Genomic DNA, 18,982 nt, shown 5'->3' with positions numbered 1-18,982 from the left:
ACTCAGCACCACCTTCCTAACCTGCAATCTTCTTCCTGACCTCTCCGCCTCCACCCCCACTCCGGCCTATCACCCTCACCTTAACCTCCTTTCAACGCCCCTCCCCCAAGTCCCTCCTCCCTTCCTTTTATCTTAGCCTGCTGGACACACTTTCCTCATTCCTGAAGAAAGACTTATGCCCGAAACGTCGATTCTCCTGCTCCTTGGATGCTGCCTGACCTGCTGCGCTTTTCCAGCAACACATTTTCAGCTCTGATCTCCAGCAACTGCAGTCCTCACTTTCTCCTAAAAGAGAAATCAAATAGACTGCTGACTTTTAATTTATTAGAATTGGATCTAAAAACTGGAAACTTCTGCTGATACTGTCAGATCACACCCAGAATATTGTGAACAGATTTGGTCCCCTTAACTAAACAAAGTTAAGACTGGCAGTGGAGGCAGTTCAGAGATGGTTCACTAGTTTGATTGCAGTTATGGAAGGGTTTTCTTATGGGTAGGTTGGGTCTATATTCACTGGAGTTTAGAAGAATGACAGGAGACCTGAGTAAAACATATAAGATCTTAAGGTACTTGACAGATTAGATGCAGGGACGTTGTTTCCCTTTGTGGGAGAGTATAGGAGCAGAGGATATAACTCAGCATAAAGAGTCACCTGTTTAAACACAGGTGAGATGGAAAATCTTCTTTCACAGTCGTGAATCGGTGGAATTGTTTTCCATGGAGGGCTTCGAGGCTGGGTCATTGAGATTATTTAAGGCTGAAATAGACATATTTTGTATTAGTAAGGGAATCAAGGGTGATGGGAAAAAGGCAGGAAAATCGAGTTGAGGATAATCACGTTATCTATGATCTCATTGAATGATGGAGCAAACGAAATGGGCCAAATGGCCAATTCTGCTCTTATGCCTTATAGTCTTAAGTGATCAATTAATGGCCTCAAATTGCCAGTTCCCTGGCTTCTCATGGGAGAAAGTTGGTGATTTCCTGACTGGAAAACCCAGGATGAACTGAGTTTATGATGAGTGCCTTCAAATTGCTCAAATCTGAGGTTATTTGGAGAATGGATGGTGGGCTCTGGGTTGACCTCTGAAACTCCCGTCCTGATCGCTGATCTTCCTGACCTCGTTCTCTCTCCTCAATAAGAAAATCAAAATCACTTACCTTCTCACTGCTGGATCATCTCCAGAATGAACCTTGAGCAGTGGTCCTATGGACCGAGAAGCTGCTAGCCATTGATTGGTGAGTAACTTCTGGTGAGTTGCATGTAAGTGTCAAAGCATCTGATAGGGCAAGAAACTTGTCAATGTACTGATAGCTGGGTGACAGACTGACTTATCTAGGTGTTAGGGTGGTGTCTTAGTTACCACCTAATACAATCATTCCCATATTTAGCCAACACAGGAAAATCTTGCTTACTGGTGAGAAACAAGCCAACTTTCTCCTGAACTAGCAAGACAAGTGATTGGAAAGGCAGTGAGTTGACACCCTTACAAGAAGACTAATTGATCATTGAAGTGCCCTAATTGCTGGTGAGTTGAGGAAGTTGTCCAGATTCCTTCTTACCCAGTACTTCACTCCAGAGGTGAACATATTAAATTTCTCGCCAGGCCAAACCCACCCAATCAGTTCCCCTTCTCACCATCTTGAGAGAGGGGAAACCCTTAGTGTGAGACTTTTGGCCAGTTTTGGAATAAAGACCATACTTTAGTGGGTCTCATTTAGTCTGAAGGATTAATTCTAACTTTATAGAGAGTATAACATCCAAATCACAAATGTGTAGGAGATAAAGTATATGCTGCACAAAGCTGCTTATATCAAGTTGCTTACTCTCTTCCCTCCTCCAAAGAACTTACCCTGATTGACAATTTAAATGTTTTTGGTATGCACAAAACACGAAGGCTAGGTTGAAGTTAGACTGTGTAAAGCCCTGGCTGGTGGCAGACAGGTTTTCTCAGAGTGGCAGTAAAATCGTTTTCCTCCAGTTGGGAAGACGCCCATTTTATAAATTGAATGGTTTCACCACTGGCAGGAAAAGCCTCCAAATATTCATGGCTGCATTCCAACTATAAAGTCTAACTCTGTTTAGTCATGGAGGATTGGAGCTATGTTTGCCAGCTGGCAGAAATGATCCATTCGTGCTTTCATTTAAAAAGAGTGACTGTTCAAATCTCCATCCACTGGCTATACTCCATACAAATGTGTCTCTGGTCTGTGGATATATTGTCAGATTAACAAAACCAGTTGAAGAAAATAAATATGGGAAAGCCAATTCAATCGAGTTAATTCTCGTAACTGGTAATGGGAATTGTCAGCACCAGCGTGACTGCAAAAGTGAAAGGGACTAAGTCCTGTATAAAGTTTGGACTCTATGAGCAAGAACAACAAAAAGTAGGCAATATCAAAGCATCGTTTGAAGAGCAGTGAAACCCTTTTTGTTTCAGCTACACCTTTCCCTCAACAAATGTGACCAAAACAAATTCAGATGAATTGGTCATTTTATCTTTTGTGAAATCTTGCTGTATTCTAGATAGTGGTGTGCTTCTCTAAATGGGAAAATTCACACCACTTCTAAATGGTGCCATATGTGAAATTCTGTAAGATGTTTCAGTAAGATATGTAAAGCATATATTGTAGCTATGTCAATGCCAAATCCTTCATTTTCCAATTACATCTTTTGTTGCATAAAATTCTGGAATTTGCACTGATATTTTTGGAATCTTATTCTGCAATTACATCTGCATGTGTCTATTTTTGTCAGATTAGGTTTCTGTGAAGTACCATGGGACAGTTTCCAATGGTAGTGGCACTGTTAAACAGCAAGTTAGTCCTCTTGTAGTTGATGATGAGGCCTGTGACAGAAAATGTCAAAATTCTGATTTTAAGGTGTTTTTGCCAGGACTTTTCACTTGTATTTTGCTGGTTTACACTCGATTATGTTGCCAGGTTTCAATGGAACATATTATCCAGCAATTTTTTTTCAACTGTAGGTTTTTGGCTTCTTAGCAGAACATATGCTAAAATTTGAAGCAATACATTGAAGGCTAGCACACAGGATGATATACAAATTCATGATATGTTTCAGAATTTTCTCACAGTACTAACATACAGAACTCAAGAGGTATCAGGAAGTCTGGAATCCAATCTGTCAGCCCATATGATGGAGGTACTCAATTGTAAACAATAGGAATAGCTGCTGGGGTCAGATTCAGAGCACACACTGATAAACCTTCCCAAACCACCCCACAAAGAGCAGTGACCTTATCCTGTTGGTTGGCAGGATTGTGTCCCAAGAATTTATGAGTTTTATCCTAATAATTTGCAGCTCCTAGCAGGTTCAGACATCTGTCCATGTCTTTCCATATATATATATATATATACTTGTTTTCTTAAAATAGATGCTTAAATTTTTTTTTAAAACCCATCTCAGGCATAAATGAGTTTTGAAAGACTTGTTTTAATTTGGGCTTCTTCAAACATGATTTGCTTTCCAGAGTGTTATCTTTCAATACAGCCTTGTACAAAGAAATAATTTATTTTGAGGAAGTTAGCCTACCATCACATGAACCTAACCCACTATATTTAAATGAAGCTTCAGCATTAGACTCTTGGAGATATAATTTATCAGCGTGGGGATTTATTAAAAAAAAATTCTGTCTCATGCATAAAACTAAATTAATATTTAAAAATTCCTTCACGAGCAAGTCGAATTTTTCAACAAAATATTACCCTGTTACTGAAATCACTCTTACCAGGAGCATGTAGTCCCCTCATTAATAATTGATTTAATCATGGTATGTGGGCAAATTGCTGTTAAACCAGATTTTCAGCCTTTGCCGTTTCTTGTTCTTTTTATCTTTGCTGTTATGTCAACTGCTTTTAACTGGAGTGTACTGTAAAATGTCGAGAATTGAATCTTTTAAAGAAAAAGGCAAAGACGAATTTTACTTGACATCTAATAGTTAGATGCCTCAGTGGGAAATTCCCTGAGTCGCCAGAGTAAGAGAGCAGACACAACCGTTTGCTCTCACTCTGCGAGAAAGGCCTATTAACACATTCTGAATCTTTTGTTACGTGACTGGTAGCTGTTAGTGGGTAATTAATGGTGTATGTACGCTACAGCACAAAAAATGTAGGGTCATTTTAGATCATTAGGATACATTGAGGCTGAAAAAAAAGTGCCAGCTTTATCTTTTATTTGTCTCAGCTTGTTCGCCTCTCTCCCCATTTTGTAAACTATTTTTGTTCTGCCTTTGTAGGTTCTTCCGTGTCACTCACCATTCTCCAACTGACAGGACACTGAGAAAATCTTTCCCAAGCACTGCAATGTGTATAAAAGGTGAAAGAGCTCACTCTTAGGTTAAAATGTCACGAGGACTACAGAAATAAGCATATAGGTTAAATTTGCTTTAAAATGGAAATTGCTCTCGTTTTGCTTGTTTGTTTTACGCTGAATAGCCTGTTGATAGTTTAAAAGAAGCATCTGGGAGAGAAAAAATGCTTGTTTTTTTTGTAATTTAAAAAACAAATGTTGGAAGCATGTCGAAACAGTTTCCACAGCGTAAACTAAATTATGTGTTGCAAAACAAGCTTTCGCTTTGGCCAACTTTTAGCATTTCAGCAGTTCTGCTTATGATTGTTCATGAGATTGATCCCACACTAAAACTGCTTCAATTAATGAGAAAGTCCCTTCAAATAGTTAGTGCTGGTAACGTTGTTAGGAACCACTCGAGCTAGCAGACAAAAGTGTAGGATGTAGTGTTGAATTATTCTGTGTTTGATTCTGAGAGTCTGTTTACAATCTATTGCTATGCCATTTATTCCCAACTACTCTGGGTGTGGACTCCGAGAAAAATAAACAAACTGTAACAGTTGCTGGTAACTGCAATTAGGAGCATGGAACAGACGTTTAAAGAACTATGAAGAAAACTTATTACAACATACAAAATAGAGTTGTGTCTCCAAGACGTAAATATTTTACATGAGGTAGTTTGAACAAACATTAAGAAAATTAACCAGGACAGCCATTCACATTTCCCCTACAAAAGGAGATGTCTTGGCTAAGTGATTCAGGGTGTATTGATCTCTTTGGAGCCAAACCCCAGGAAAAGTCAGCACCTCATGAGAGAAAGGGAAATAGTGGAACAGTGAAAGGGAATTATAGAAATCATCAGCAAGATTCAGCTATTTGCTCCTTTAAACATTTAGTCATATCACATCTGATTTTGTACCTCATTGCTATGTTCCCAGTTGCTCCCCATACTCCATGTTACGTGGGCCAAATAGCCACTGTCATCATGCTGTTGTTGAGGAGATGCCTGAATGTGATGATCCTTAAGGTGAACCCACATTTGCTAATGTGACTGATTCCACTTGGCAAATCAGTTTGTCACTCTTCCATGATTGCAGGAACTCTGCAAATCATCACATTGCTTTCTGCGTCACTGATTTTCTTTAAGGCAGGGAGACGCACTGCTTTTACAACAAAGTGGAAACTCTTGGTGTTTCAACTCCTGTTTGGTCCTGAACTAATTCATAGCATTTTCACCATATCCCTGTTGGCATTATGTTGGGAATGCAGCAGAGAGATTGTGAATTTTCGGCTTTGTTTGATTTAAAGTTTTGGTTTATGCTTTGAGCTGAATAAAATGAAGCCTTAAACTGCTAAACTACTTTCCAACCATGAAGTCTTGACAAAACCAAATGGTTCCACCAAACTAATCATATATTCTCACCTTCACTCGTGGGATGTCGGCTCACTGGCTGGGCCCGGATCCATTGCCTGTGCCTGCTTGTACCTTAGAAAGTAGTAGTACCTTCCTGAACTGCTGCAGTCACATGTAGGATTTTGACCCAGCACCAGTGAAGAAACAGTGATATATTTCCAAGTCAGGATGACAAGTGGCTTGGAGAGGAACTTGCGGGTGATGGTTTTCTCATGTATCTGCTGCCCTTGTCTTTCTGGATGCTGAACATTGTGCAATCATCGGTGACCATCCTGACTTTTGATCTCAAAATGGAGGGAAGATTGTTTATGCTGCAACTGAAGATAGTTGGGCCCATGACACTACCATGAAGAACTCTGCAGAGATATCTTGGGGCTGAGATGACTGACCTCCAATAACCACAATCATCTTCCTATGTACTAGGTATGACTCCAATCCTTGTAATTAAGCATATGCCCTCAATGTTCCTACCTAACACCAGCCAAATATCCTTCATGGAAAAGCAAAAAAAGGGGAAAATTAAACTATTCAATTCAGGAAGGCAGGTGGATCGGGAAATATCTGATCAAACCTCAAGCCACTTGGGGGTATGGAAATAGTGTAGGATGTCTCTGAACCATGGACTGCAGCAGTTCAAGAAGGCCACTCACCAGCACCACTTCCAGGGAATCAGGGATAGGGAATAAATGCTGGCCTAATCAATGATCCTCACATCCCATGAATGCATAAACAAAAGCTTTCCTCTACCTCTCACTCCTAGAGTTGAGATTTAATATGTTCACAGCACATTTTAAAACAGATACTAAGTGCATCTGCAATCTGTTTCACAACTGTTATGGAACATGTTCCCAATTTCCAATTTTCTTAAATCACACACTCTATTTTCTAAAATCACACACTCTATTTTTTAATATATTCACCACCTTTCTTCTAAGAAATATCTAAACCTTTGCTATATCTCGAGCAGGAACAGAGATTTTCTTTCTTTATTCTTATCTTCAGAAGTGCATAAACAACTAATCTCTCAGATGCCCATCTTGTAATGTTAAAACAAGATTACTTGTGGAGACCTTCAATCATATGTATCCTGGGACTCATTGCAGATAACAGCATTTATGCTTCGATATTTCAATTCCTGTCCACCAGCAGGATTGTAGATCAGTTTTTTTTGCTAAATATACAAAGCTGCTGCCTGCTGGGTTTTTTTGTCAGACCATCGTAAATCTGGGTCTTTTAATTAACAACCCTCCTTCCGCTAAAAAACAGTTTCCGTATTTGTTTAATCAATGCCCTTTGTGATTTCGAACATCTCTACTAAATCTACACTTAACTTATTCCATTCTCAGGAGAATATCTCTCGTCCTTTCTTGCCTCTTCACCAAAGGAATAACATAGTTGCCATAGATGAGCGCAACAAAGGTGGATCAGAGTGATTCCTGGAATGGCGAAAGTGAGGACTGCAGATGCTGGAGATCAGAGTCTACATTAGAGTGGTGCTGGAGGTCAGGCAGCAGGTCAGGCAGCATCCAAGGAACAGGAAAATCAACGTTTCGGGCAAAGGGCTTTGGATGAAGGGCTTTTACCCAAAATGTTGATTTTCCTGCTCTTCGAATGTTGCCTGACCTGCTGTGCTTTTCCAGAACCACTCTAATCTTGACTCTCATTCCTGGAATGGCAGAGTTATCCAATGAGAAGACTGGGCCTAGTCTCTAGAGTTTAGAGGACTGAGAGTTGATTTCATTGAAAATTATGAAATTCTTACTGCACTCCACAGGGTGGAATCAAGATGTTTTCCCTAGCTGGGGATAGGGGAAGTAGAACCAGGGGTCACTGTCTCAGGGTAGCAGAGAGGTCATTTCAGATTACGATGAGGAGGACTTTCTTCACTCAAAGGGTGGTGTGATCTCTACCCCATGCTGTTCAGGATGTCATTGAACATGTTCAAGACAGAGATCAATGGGTTTCTAGATATTAAAAATATTAAGGAGTGTGGTTGTAGTGTGGAGAAATGGCACTGAGATAGAAGATTAGCCATGATCTCATTAAATGGCATATCGCGTAGAAGGGGTTTAGATTAGATTAGATTACTTACAGATTAGATTACTTACAGTGTGGAAACAGGCCCTTCGGCCCAACAAGTCCACACCGACCCGCTGAAGCACAACCCACCCAGACCCATTCCCCTACACCTAACGCTAGGTGCAATTTAGCATGGCCAATTCACCTGACCTGCACATTTTTGGACTGTGGGAGGAAACCAGAGCACCCGGAGGAAACCCACGTAGACACAGGGAGAATGTGCAAACTCCACACAGTCACTCACCTGAGGCAAGAATTGAACCCAGGTCTCTAGCTAACCACTGTGCCACTGTGCTCCTATTTCCTATGTCCATATATTACTCACTTAACTGAAGTTCCACTTTGGTGGTACCATATGGCTATAGGAATTTATCTTGTGAAACATTCACAGATCATTCATACAGATACAAACCTTTTTAAATAGATAAGCAATATAATTAATAGTAATAAAATCTAATTCAAAAATAAATAGACATTTTGAAATGACAGCACATGTACTTGCAAAATCAGAGAGCAAATCAAAATCAGAGGGCTGCATTCATCAAGAAACGGCTCATGCTGGCCTCTGATCATTGGCAAAGTCCAATTTACCGACAACAAATCCAGTTGAACTTGAAACTCTCCATGCATTTGGATCGTTCTGTTTTACAACTGTTGACCAATCAGCCAGGCTCTAGAAATGATTGCAAGTGTACACTCTGCACACATTGTGGCAGTGGCATAGCTTTCCCTGTTGTTGTCACAGGCCAAATCAGAAACACCCAAAGGCTAGATGTAGCCAATGGGTTGTACTTCATCTTGTATCCCCACTGAGTTTCAATCACAGTTTAACAAGATTTTGTCTATCTTTGAGCACTTACAGTGAATCTGCATAAGCTGGCAACTTATTCCAAAGTTCAATGGCCACCAACAACCAATAAAATCTCCATGACATCTCACATTATTATGTATTACCATGATTTATGTTCCTACCGCTCTGATTTTTCCCAACTTGCCTCATTGAAATGGCTGATCTACATGTTCATATCTGGTGTCTCTTCATTAGGTTAAACATCTCAACCAAACCTTCTTAAAGCCTTTGCCCTGTAGAGTAGAAAGACTCTGCTGTTTAAGCTGATAACAGTAAGTAAAAGCCTATAAATTAAGTATTAGTCTAGTGACTCTTGCTGAACCTATGATAGGTCCGTTATGACAATAGACAATAGACAATAGATGCGGGAGTAGGCCATTCAGCCCTTCGAGCCTGCACCGCCATTCAATATAATCATGGCTGATCATTCCTAATCAGTATCCTGTTCCTGCCTTATCTCCATAACCCTTGATTCCACTATCTTTGAGAGCTCTATCCAACTCTTTCTTAAATGAATCCAGAGAGTGGGCCTCCACTGCCCCCTGTGGCAGAGCATCCCACACAGCCACCACTCTCTGGGTGAAGAAGTTTCTCCTGAGCTCTGCCCTAAATGGTCTACCCCGTATTTTTAAGCTGTGTCCTCTGGTTCGGCACTCACACATCAGTGAAATATGTTTCCTACTGCCAGAGTGCCAATCCTTTCATAATCTTATACATCTCAATCAGATCCCCTCTCAATCTTCGAAACTCAAGGGTAAATCATGGTTGGTTTATTCTTCTCTCAGAATCTTTCCTTCTTACTGGGAATGTATTTTTGCTTAGAGTCGTGAAATACCTCCTAAAATGTCTGCCACTGCTGGCTTACTGTCATTTCTAGAGTGGTGGTGGAAAAGCACAGCAGGTCAGGCAGCATCAGATGAGCAGGAAAATCGATGTTTTGAGCAAAAGCCCTTCATCAGAAAGGGCTTTTGCTCGAAATGTCAATTTTCCTGCTCCTTAAATGCTGTTTGACCTGTTGTGCTTTTCCAGCACCACTCTAATCTTCAACATATTGCTGATACCATCTTCTATATCATTAACATATATTGTAAAAAGCTGCGGTCCCAGCACGGATCCCTGCGGTACCCCACTGGTCACTGCCTGTCATTCCGAATTGGAGCCTTTTATCACTACCCTTTGTTTCCTATTAGCCAACCAATTTTCATTCCAATCTAGTACTTTGCCCCCAATACCATGTGCCCTAATTTTACTCACTAACCTCCTGTGTGGGACTTTATCAAAAGCTTTCTGAAAGTCCAGGTACACTACATCTACTGTACCTCCCTTGTCCAACTTCAGAGTTACATCCTCAAAAAATTCAAGAAGATTAGTTAAGCATGATTTCCCCTTCATAAAACCATGCTGACTTTGTCCTATCCTGTTACTACTATCCAGATGTGCAGTAATTTCATCCTTCATAATAGACTCCAGCATCTTTCCCACCACTGAGGTCAGACTAACTGGTCTATAATTTCCTGCTTTCTCTCAAGGAGACCAAAACTTGACACAATAATCCAAATGGGTCATAACCAAGATTTTACACTTTGACACAATAGTTCTTTTAATTTGGTATTTAATTATCTTGGCAATACATTTTACTGTGCTCGCTATTGTTTCAGAGCACTGAACATGAATACTTAGTCTATATCTTTGCATATTTCGGCTGTGTAACTTTCAGTGAATTTCATAGAGGGTTACTCCTCTTGAGGCCGAGTGAATTTTCTTGCCCTATTCTCCCACATTCAACTCATTAGCTATCAACCCCACCCTTCTTGCTGGTGCTAGCTCAATTCTAGCACTTTCTATAGCCAGAAGAACATGGATATCCCATACTGGATCAGTTGTTGACTTCATCTTTAACCAGTTGTAGCAGGGTTTAGGACCATTCAGCACAGCCATCTTGGTGCGAGCAATTTGGCGTGGCCTGTTGGGCGCAGCGCCCATTTTGCCGCAGACCCATTTAGGCGCAGAATTATTTCACGCAGCTCATATTTATTCTTTTTCAGGCTTAGTTAAAAGCATTAATGAAGGCAATAAAAATAAAAATAATATTTATTCTTGTTCGTAAAAATGTTAAAAAGAAAAAAAAATTAAAAGAAATAAGTTAATTACAAAAAATCTAAAATACAACATTTATTCAAAATTATGGGCAATCCCTTGTAAATACTCAACATCATTTCTCTCACTAAATCTTCTAACGAGTGTTTGTATTCTAGCTTCTGCTTCCCTGAATTTCTTTAATTTCAACGGAATATTGTGCCATCCATATAGCTTTAAAACATATTCTGTTAATGAATATAATGAAGAACAATTTTTACTGGCTGACAGCATTAGCACCACCTGCAGAATTCTTATGTTTGGAAGAAAAAGGAATGCCGAGTTTCTGAAACAATCAAAAAAGTTATATGTTGATGGAACATTCAAAATTTCCCCACCTCTATTTTCACAAGTTTATGTTATTTTAGGGGAAATACATGAAGGTGTGTTCCCACTGTTGTGTGCTTTACTCCCAAATAAGTTATGAACAACATATGATAAATTATTTGAAATGGTCCTGGAAATACCGCCTGAATGCCGCCCTGACATTATCAACTGTGACTTTGAACTCACAAATTTCAAAAGTTTACAGCAGTCTTTTCCTTCTGCAGAAATCCGGGGATTTTTTTTCACCTGGCTCAAAATATGAGAAAACATCTTGCCAGTTTGCGATACTTGAGTAAGAATAACATTGACTCGGAGTTTTCTTTGAGAGCTAAAATGATGATTGGTCTTGCATTTATTCTGATTGAAAACATTGATGAAGCTATTGAACATTTGGCTGATGCACTTCCAGATGAACTGCAACCACTGCTGGACTGGTTTGAGGATAACTATGTAGGTAGAAGATTATGTAGAGGAAATGGTAGGCGTCCACCGCTTTTTCCAGTTGGAATGTGGAATTTATATGAAAGAACTTTAAACAATGAGGACAGAACAAACAATCATGCAGAAGCTACCCACAGGAGATTACAATGCGAACTTGGAGTGGAACATTCAGTTATTACGAGGGATTGCCCATAATTTTGAATAAACGTCATATTTTAGATTTTTCGTAATTAACTTGTTTCTTTTTTTTTTCTTTAACATTTTTACTAACAAGAATAAACATTATTTTTATTTTTAGTGCCTTCATTAATTCTTTTAACTAAGCCTGAAAAAGAATAAATATGAGCTGCGCCAAAATAGTTCTGCGCCTAAATGGGTCAGCGGCAAAATGGGCGCTGCGCCAAACAGGCCGGGCCAAATCTCTCGCGCCAAAATGGCTGCGCTGAATGGTCCCACTCTGGTTGTTGCATACCTGGACAAGCTCTGTTGATCCAGAGCTGCCCTGCACAGTTTGTGGGATTTGCCCTCGACATGGCAGATAGGGGGAAATTGGCACCTAGTTTTGTAGGCAAGGACCTGCAGGTCCTTGTGAATGGGGACATTCTCTTCCCCAAAGACTGTCAGAAGAGGCCACAACAACAGCTGGTACCAAACTGGTCCAAGGTTGCTCACCACGCAGTGTGACCTCAGCTGCCTGAAAAAGAATGCCCAGACGTGTAGGAAGAAGTACAATGACCTTCTCTGCTCCACCAGGCTAAGTGCCACCATTTCCTCTCTGCCACCTCATTCTATCTCTGCTACTGCACCATCCTGGCACTGAGGCTGATGAACTCTCACTATTGCATGGAATATCTTCCCTCACTTGTCATCACCCACCAATTACCCCACCCTGCTATATCTGCCTGCTGAACTGCTTTGGACAGCTTACCAACTTTCCCCCACTTGTACCAGCATTAACATGTGACAGGCACCTTCATTTCCTGTCTGGAAGACAACATCCCACAATAAGGCAGAAAGTGCCAAGTTGGGTGGTAGGTTAACAGACTTTCATCTCCTCATCCTTTAAGGGGGCCAGATTATGACCTTGACCGCTCCAAGCAACTGACTAATAATGTTCAAGCTTCTGGACTGATATAGGACAATGACCATGATGAAAAGCAAAATACTGCTGATGCTGGAAATCTGAAATAAAAACAGAAAGTTTCAGAGAAACTTCATAGATCTGGCAGCATCTGAGGAGAAAGAAACAAAGTTAACATCTCAAAAACTCTTCAGAACTGAAAGGAACTGGAAAATGCTGGTTAGTCTGCTGGGACACTCCAACTAAAGGGTATTACCCTTGACTGAGAATAGCCACTTTGTATCTGTGCTAAATGGCAAGGAAAAATGGTACTATTGTGAGTGTGGAAACTCTGGCTGAGAGGGGATACCACAAAAAGGCAAGTCAAAGCCAGAAAATGAAAGGAAAGGATGCTGTCAGCATCCAGGTCAGTGTTAAGTGAGTGAGCACTAAGACAGCAAACAAGCAGCCCTGAGATGCAGCCTGATCCAGTCTATGTACTCGGTGTCTGTATTTATGCACAAAATATCCTTGCAGTAGTATTGCAATGATAGGACCAATGCATCCTGAGGCACAGTATTAAACTGAGGAATTGGATCAAGGATGTGCCATGATGGCATAGTGAGCGTTGCACATGACAGGTGCTAGTCTCCATGGATGTGGGGTGTGTGTGAGTATTGCCCATGGTGCATGCCCTGAGATGTTGGTGCCAGGTGTCAAAGATGAAGCCCATGGAAACTGGCTAGTAAGGTTAGACCTCATGGAATACAGCGAAAATCTAGTCATCTGGATACAAAACTGGCTCAAAGGTAGAAGACAGAGGGTGGTGATGGAGGGTTGTTTTTCAGACTGGAGGTCTGTGACCAGTGGAGTGCCACAAAGATTGGTGCTCTGTCCAATGCTTGTCTTCATTTATATAAATGATTTGGATGTGAGCATAAGAGATACAGTTAGTAAGTTTGCAGAAGACACCAAAATTGGAGGTGTAGTGGACAAAGAAGAGGGTTACCTCAGGTTACAACAGGATCTTGATCAGATGGGCCAATGGGCTGAGGAGTGGCAGATAGAGTTTAATTGAGATAAATGTGAGATGCTGTATTTTGGGAAAGCAAATCTTAGCAGGATATATACACTTAATGGTAAGGTCCTAGGGAGTGTTGCTGAACAAGGAGATTTTGGAGTGCAGATTTATAGCTCCTTGAAAGTAGAGCCGCAGGTAGATAGGATAGTGAAGAAGGCGTTTGGTATGTTTCTCTTTATTGGTCAGAGTATTGAGTATCGGGGTTGGGAGGTCATGTTGTGGTCACGTATAGAATGTTGGTTAGGCCATTTTTGGAATATTGCGTGCAATTCTGATATCCTTCCTATCAGAAGGATGTTGTGAAACTTGAAAGGGTTCAGAAAAAATTTACAAGGATGTTGCCAGGGTTGAAAGATTTGAGCTATAGGGATAGACTGAATAGGATGGGGCTATTTTTCCTGGAACGTTGAAGGCTGAGGGATGACCTAATAGAAATTTATAAAATCAAGAGGGGCGTGGATAGGATAAATAGACAAAGTCTTTCCCCTGGGGTGGGGAGTCCCGAACGAGAGGACATAGTTTTAGGGTGAGAGGGGAGAGATATAAAACGGGCAACTTTTTCACACAGAGGGTGGTGCGCGTAAGGAATGAGATGTCCAGAGGAAGTGGTGGAGGCTGGTACAATTGCAACATTTAAAAGGCATCTGTATGGGTACATGCATAGGAAGGGTTTAGAGGTATATGGGCCAAGTGCTGGCAAATGGGACTAGATTGGGTTGGGCTATCTGGTCGACATGGATGAGTTGGACCAAAGGTTCTGTTTCCATACTGTACATCTCTATGGCTCTGACTGTAAGAGAAAGCAGCAAACTGGAATCATTAGGTACTTGCTCTGATTTTCATGTCAGGAATGTTCGGTGTTTAGATTCCTTGTGGTGGATGGTATGATTGAGAGCTTCATATTAGTAAGTTGAGATTTGCAGTTAATGAGGCAGATAACAAACAATAAACCCTATTAATAGGCCCCTTGCTGTTCCCTTGTGAGAATCTCATCTCAATGTCCAGAATTCTTTTCATAAATGTAGCTAGTTCCTCTGGACATCAAGGAAGACCTCACTAGGTTATATCAACTTTGATGGCACAGCCCCTTTCATTCAGGGCTCTAGTGATTCATACATAATTACACCTAGATAGGTGTCTCATTCAAAAGTTAAGATTGTAAACCTACATTTTATACATGTGTATAATGCCACACATAACTGCAGTGAATCTATATTACACAGTCTGAAGGTGGTTCCTTGGTTCATTCTCTGTTGATGTTTTACCCTGAGCCCATGGCAGGATTGGCAGTGGTTATTTGCCGTTACTTTCCACTCTCAGGGATTGGGTGAGGAGGCAGGCCCAAAATCTACTTCAGATAGAACAGGCATCGAGCCTACCTTGTTGGCATCATCGTGAACCACACACTACTCCTCTCAGCAGAAATGAGCTGGCCCACTAAAATGGCATATCATCTGCCAAATTTGAGCTTCCCTACAACACGTCTAAGTTCAATTGTAGTCATTTTATTTCTCAACAGAAGTCTCATTTTATTACCCTGTCAGTTTATTAGGCTTATAATATAAACATATTTCAACAGTGCATTTTAGACCTGACTGAAACTTCTGAATATGGCAGCCACTTAAATGACATCCCTTACTCTCGTTCCCGTCATAATATTATGGCATCATTATTTTATTAATTATCTTTCTACGTAAATGTCAAAATAAAAGAAAGTATGTCTGTTTAAATGGATCACCTAAACTAATGCCTTAAGCTCACAATCACATTAAATTTTGATTGTCCCACTTCAGCTTCAAAATTACACTGGAGGAACTCAGCTGTTTACCATACACAGAACCCGACATACACACCATTTTCTGTGTTGTTTGTATATTTGTGAGTCAGTTCTATGCCATACATAACTTGGATGAACTGATCTGGTTCATTTTGTGTCTTGCTAGTCCACCAGTCATGGAGGACTGGCATGTTGAACTGGTGCTCATTGGCCACACTTTCCAATGTTTTGTGTGAGCCTGGATTTCAGTGGCCAGACCTTCTGGTAACAAACATTAATCTTTGCAAATCAGGATCAAGTGAGGCAGGTAAGTACCCATTACCATTTTTGTCCTAACTTGAACATTATCATTCAGTTCATCATCCTCCCCTCTAACAAATCATGTTTTCTACCTGTTGGGGAGCAACCAATGACAGCAGTGTGTAAAGTGATCTTTAACTGCAGTATGGGAAACTAGAAGCAGGTATGACATTCATTTGAACTCATATGTTTTGAATCTCACATGTTTCTGGGGCAGTATTTGATGTCTCTGCACTTCCAGTTGGTGCAAAAATTGCACATAAACTATTGCACCTTTTTATTCCTTACCCATCTTACTCACACCCTCTAGAATGCCTATAGTGTGGAAGCAGGCCATTTGGCCCATTGCGTCCACATTGACACTCAGAGCAGCTTCCTATTCAGACCCAACTCCCTGTAACCCTACACTTCTCATGGCCAATCCACCTAACTTGCACATCGTTGGACTGTGGGATGAAACCAGAGCACCCGGAGGAAACCCACACAAACACAGGAAGAACATACAAACTTCACACAGACTGTTGCCTGAGGGTGGAGTCGAACCTCGGTCCCTGGTAAATGAGGCAGCAGTGTTAGCCATTGAGCGACAGAATTCTGTGGAATGCGGACAGTGAGAGGGAGGGAAAGATGTGTTTGGTAATGATATCCTGCTGGAGTTTGCAGAAATGGGAGCGGATGATCTTTTTAATACTGAGACTGGTGGAGTAGAAAGTGAAACCCGATGCTGCTTCTGTCAGGGAAGGGAAGAAGTGAGGATGGAAATGAAAAAAATGGTCAGGCACAGTTCACAATCTTGGAAATCTTGGTGGGGGAGAGTTCTCAGTTGAGGCAAAAGGAGGACAGGACAGAGGCACCCAATGGAAGGAGGCATCATCAGAATGATGTGACAGAGAAACTGTGAGAGTGGAATGGAATCCTTGCAAAAAACATGATATGAGGAAGTGCAGTCAAGGTAACTGTGTGAGTCAGTAGGTTTGTAGTTGATACTGGAACACAACCTCAGAAATAGAAACAGCAAGGGAAGGGAGGAGTCGGAGGTGGACCAGATGAAGGTGAGAGAAGGATGGAAATTGGAAGCAGAACCAAATAATTTTTCCAATTCTGGATAAGCGGGAAGTAGCACTGAAAACATAGTTGATGGAGCAATGGGCAGGACCCCCAGTATGACTGGAACAAAAGATGTTTCCACATAAAACACAAAGAGACAGGCATAATTCAGACCAATGCCGATTCTTATAGCCACATTTTTGACTTGGAGAAAGTGAGGCTACTAACAGGAGAAGTTGTTCAAAGTGAGAGGGAGCGCAGCCAGGCAAAGGAAGTTGGTGGTGGATTGGGACTGTTCAGACCTCTTTTTGAGGAAGAACAGGGAGGCTTTAGAGCATTCTGATGGGGGAATATGTAGAGTATGGTTGTTTTTTGTTAGTTGTATTCTGGGTATCATATCAATGAAACCCTATGATGAACATTGCTGGCCCCACATGAGTAGCAGTGGTCCATACTCAAGGTTCACTGTATTGCCTTACCAACTGAAAATGGAAGCAACTCAATTGGATTCATCTTGACTATCTGCAAAACAGTTTATTTTCACCACCTCAAATATCTTGATAAAGAACATGATAAAAAAAGCACAATTTTACTAAAAGTTCATTTGATTGCTCTCCTGAGTTGCTCACAGCAGGGTCCTGGAGGTTAATCTTCCATTCTTGCAGCTTCCAGGACAATTCTTGGAGGGTTTGTAATCCTGAAGCCAAGATACACATAGCAAATTTCACCAGTTGGACTTTGGATTAGTGAGGTTAAGTGATGAGATGGAGTCAGCAATTTGCAAACATTATCCATGCCCTTGCCATGTATTCAGGAGTAATTTTCTGCCACAGTTTATGAGGTGGTCAGCATGTCATTGAAAGTATCAAGGAAATTCATGCAGAAAAATGACAGCTCTGAGTACATATAGATATTAGGTTACTGGTGCCTGCTGAATTTGGAGAGTTTGGCTGTTTAAAATTGACAGCTCAATAGTGGTTTTTTTGCATCGGAGAAGTAATTGCTGGGTTTGCACCGATAGTTTATATTGATAAGCTACCTAAATGTCAGATGCTGGAGTGGTGCCAGACACCTAAATAATACAACAAAAATTGATTAGCTTACCCAAGTAATATTCCTGCTTTAGTTTCCTGCAGTTAAAAGGTTCTTTTAAAAAAAAGCAGAAAGAGAGGTTACTGACAAGCATATACTTAATTAAAGTATCAATCATTTATTCTGTGCTGGAGAAACCTGTCAACTAGCAACACGATAGTATGTACAGGAGCCACAACTGGGCAACAGATTAGATGCCATTATGTTTCAGAAATCAAGATCAAACTCCACCCACACAATACATTATATACATTATACAGGGGACAAAAACATAGCTGTTTATTCAAGTTGTGGGTATTTTAAACTAGTTGTGTTAATAGGTCTTTGGAATTAGTTTACCAGAATTGTCATATGTTATTGACTCTCTTTGAAATGCAAATGCTCTTAATTGGGGACTTTCTGTTTGTGCATGCTGGTGATATTCAGGAATGTGGTGCAACTCTCAAATTCCTTGATAATGCTCATCATTGTGTCTACGTTCACTTCAAGCTGGTTGGACTTGATATTTAGCTCAATGCTGACATTAAAGCATTTTTGACAATCCATTCAGTAGACTGACAGCTTATCCAAACTAATTAGGACCAAGGGATGTTTGGATAATTGATTAGTTTAGATAATCAAACACCAATTAGGAAAACATATACATGAGACACTGTTTTATGCAGCACTGCACAGTATAACTGATTCATTTCACTGGGGAGTTCATGTTGCTGTTTTTGTGTTTTTTTCCCCTTAAATTCCACAGTGGAAATTATCAGCTGACGTGGCATGATTTCTTTTAACCATGGAAAAGGAATGTAGAGTGTTGTCTAACAAAGAGACTTTGGAGTGCACGTTCATGGTTTCTTGAAAGTGGAGTCGCAGGTAGACAGGATAGTGAAGAAGGCGTTTGGCACATTTGTATTCATTAGTCAGAACATTGAGTTGGGATGTCATGTTGCGGCTATAACGGAAATTGGTGAGACCACTTTTGGATTGCTGCGTACTATTCTAGTCACCCAGCTATAGGAAGAATGTTGTTAAACTTGAGAGGGTACAGAAAAAAATTGCAAGGATGTTGCTGGGACTG

At 40.7% G+C, this 18,982-nt stretch overlaps 1 long non-coding RNA gene across 1 annotated transcript in view; it reads left to right on the top strand.

Annotated features, from left to right (window-relative positions):
* LOC122562479 overlaps positions 1-18,982 on the top strand; it is a 47,720-nt gene that overhangs the window by 8,712 nt on the left and 20,026 nt on the right. Inside the window, exon 2 of the long non-coding RNA XR_006315325.1 lies at positions 4,257-4,336. This is a non-coding gene — a long non-coding RNA (uncharacterized LOC122562479). The remainder of the gene's footprint in view (positions 1-4,256; positions 4,337-18,982) is intronic.

The sequence above is a fragment of the Chiloscyllium plagiosum genome, chromosome 25 (assembly GCF_004010195.1).
Source record: "Chiloscyllium plagiosum isolate BGI_BamShark_2017 chromosome 25, ASM401019v2, whole genome shotgun sequence".
Classification (NCBI taxonomy): domain Eukaryota; kingdom Metazoa; phylum Chordata; class Chondrichthyes; order Orectolobiformes; family Hemiscylliidae; genus Chiloscyllium; species Chiloscyllium plagiosum.
This window is presented reverse-complemented; position numbering and strand designations above follow the sequence as displayed.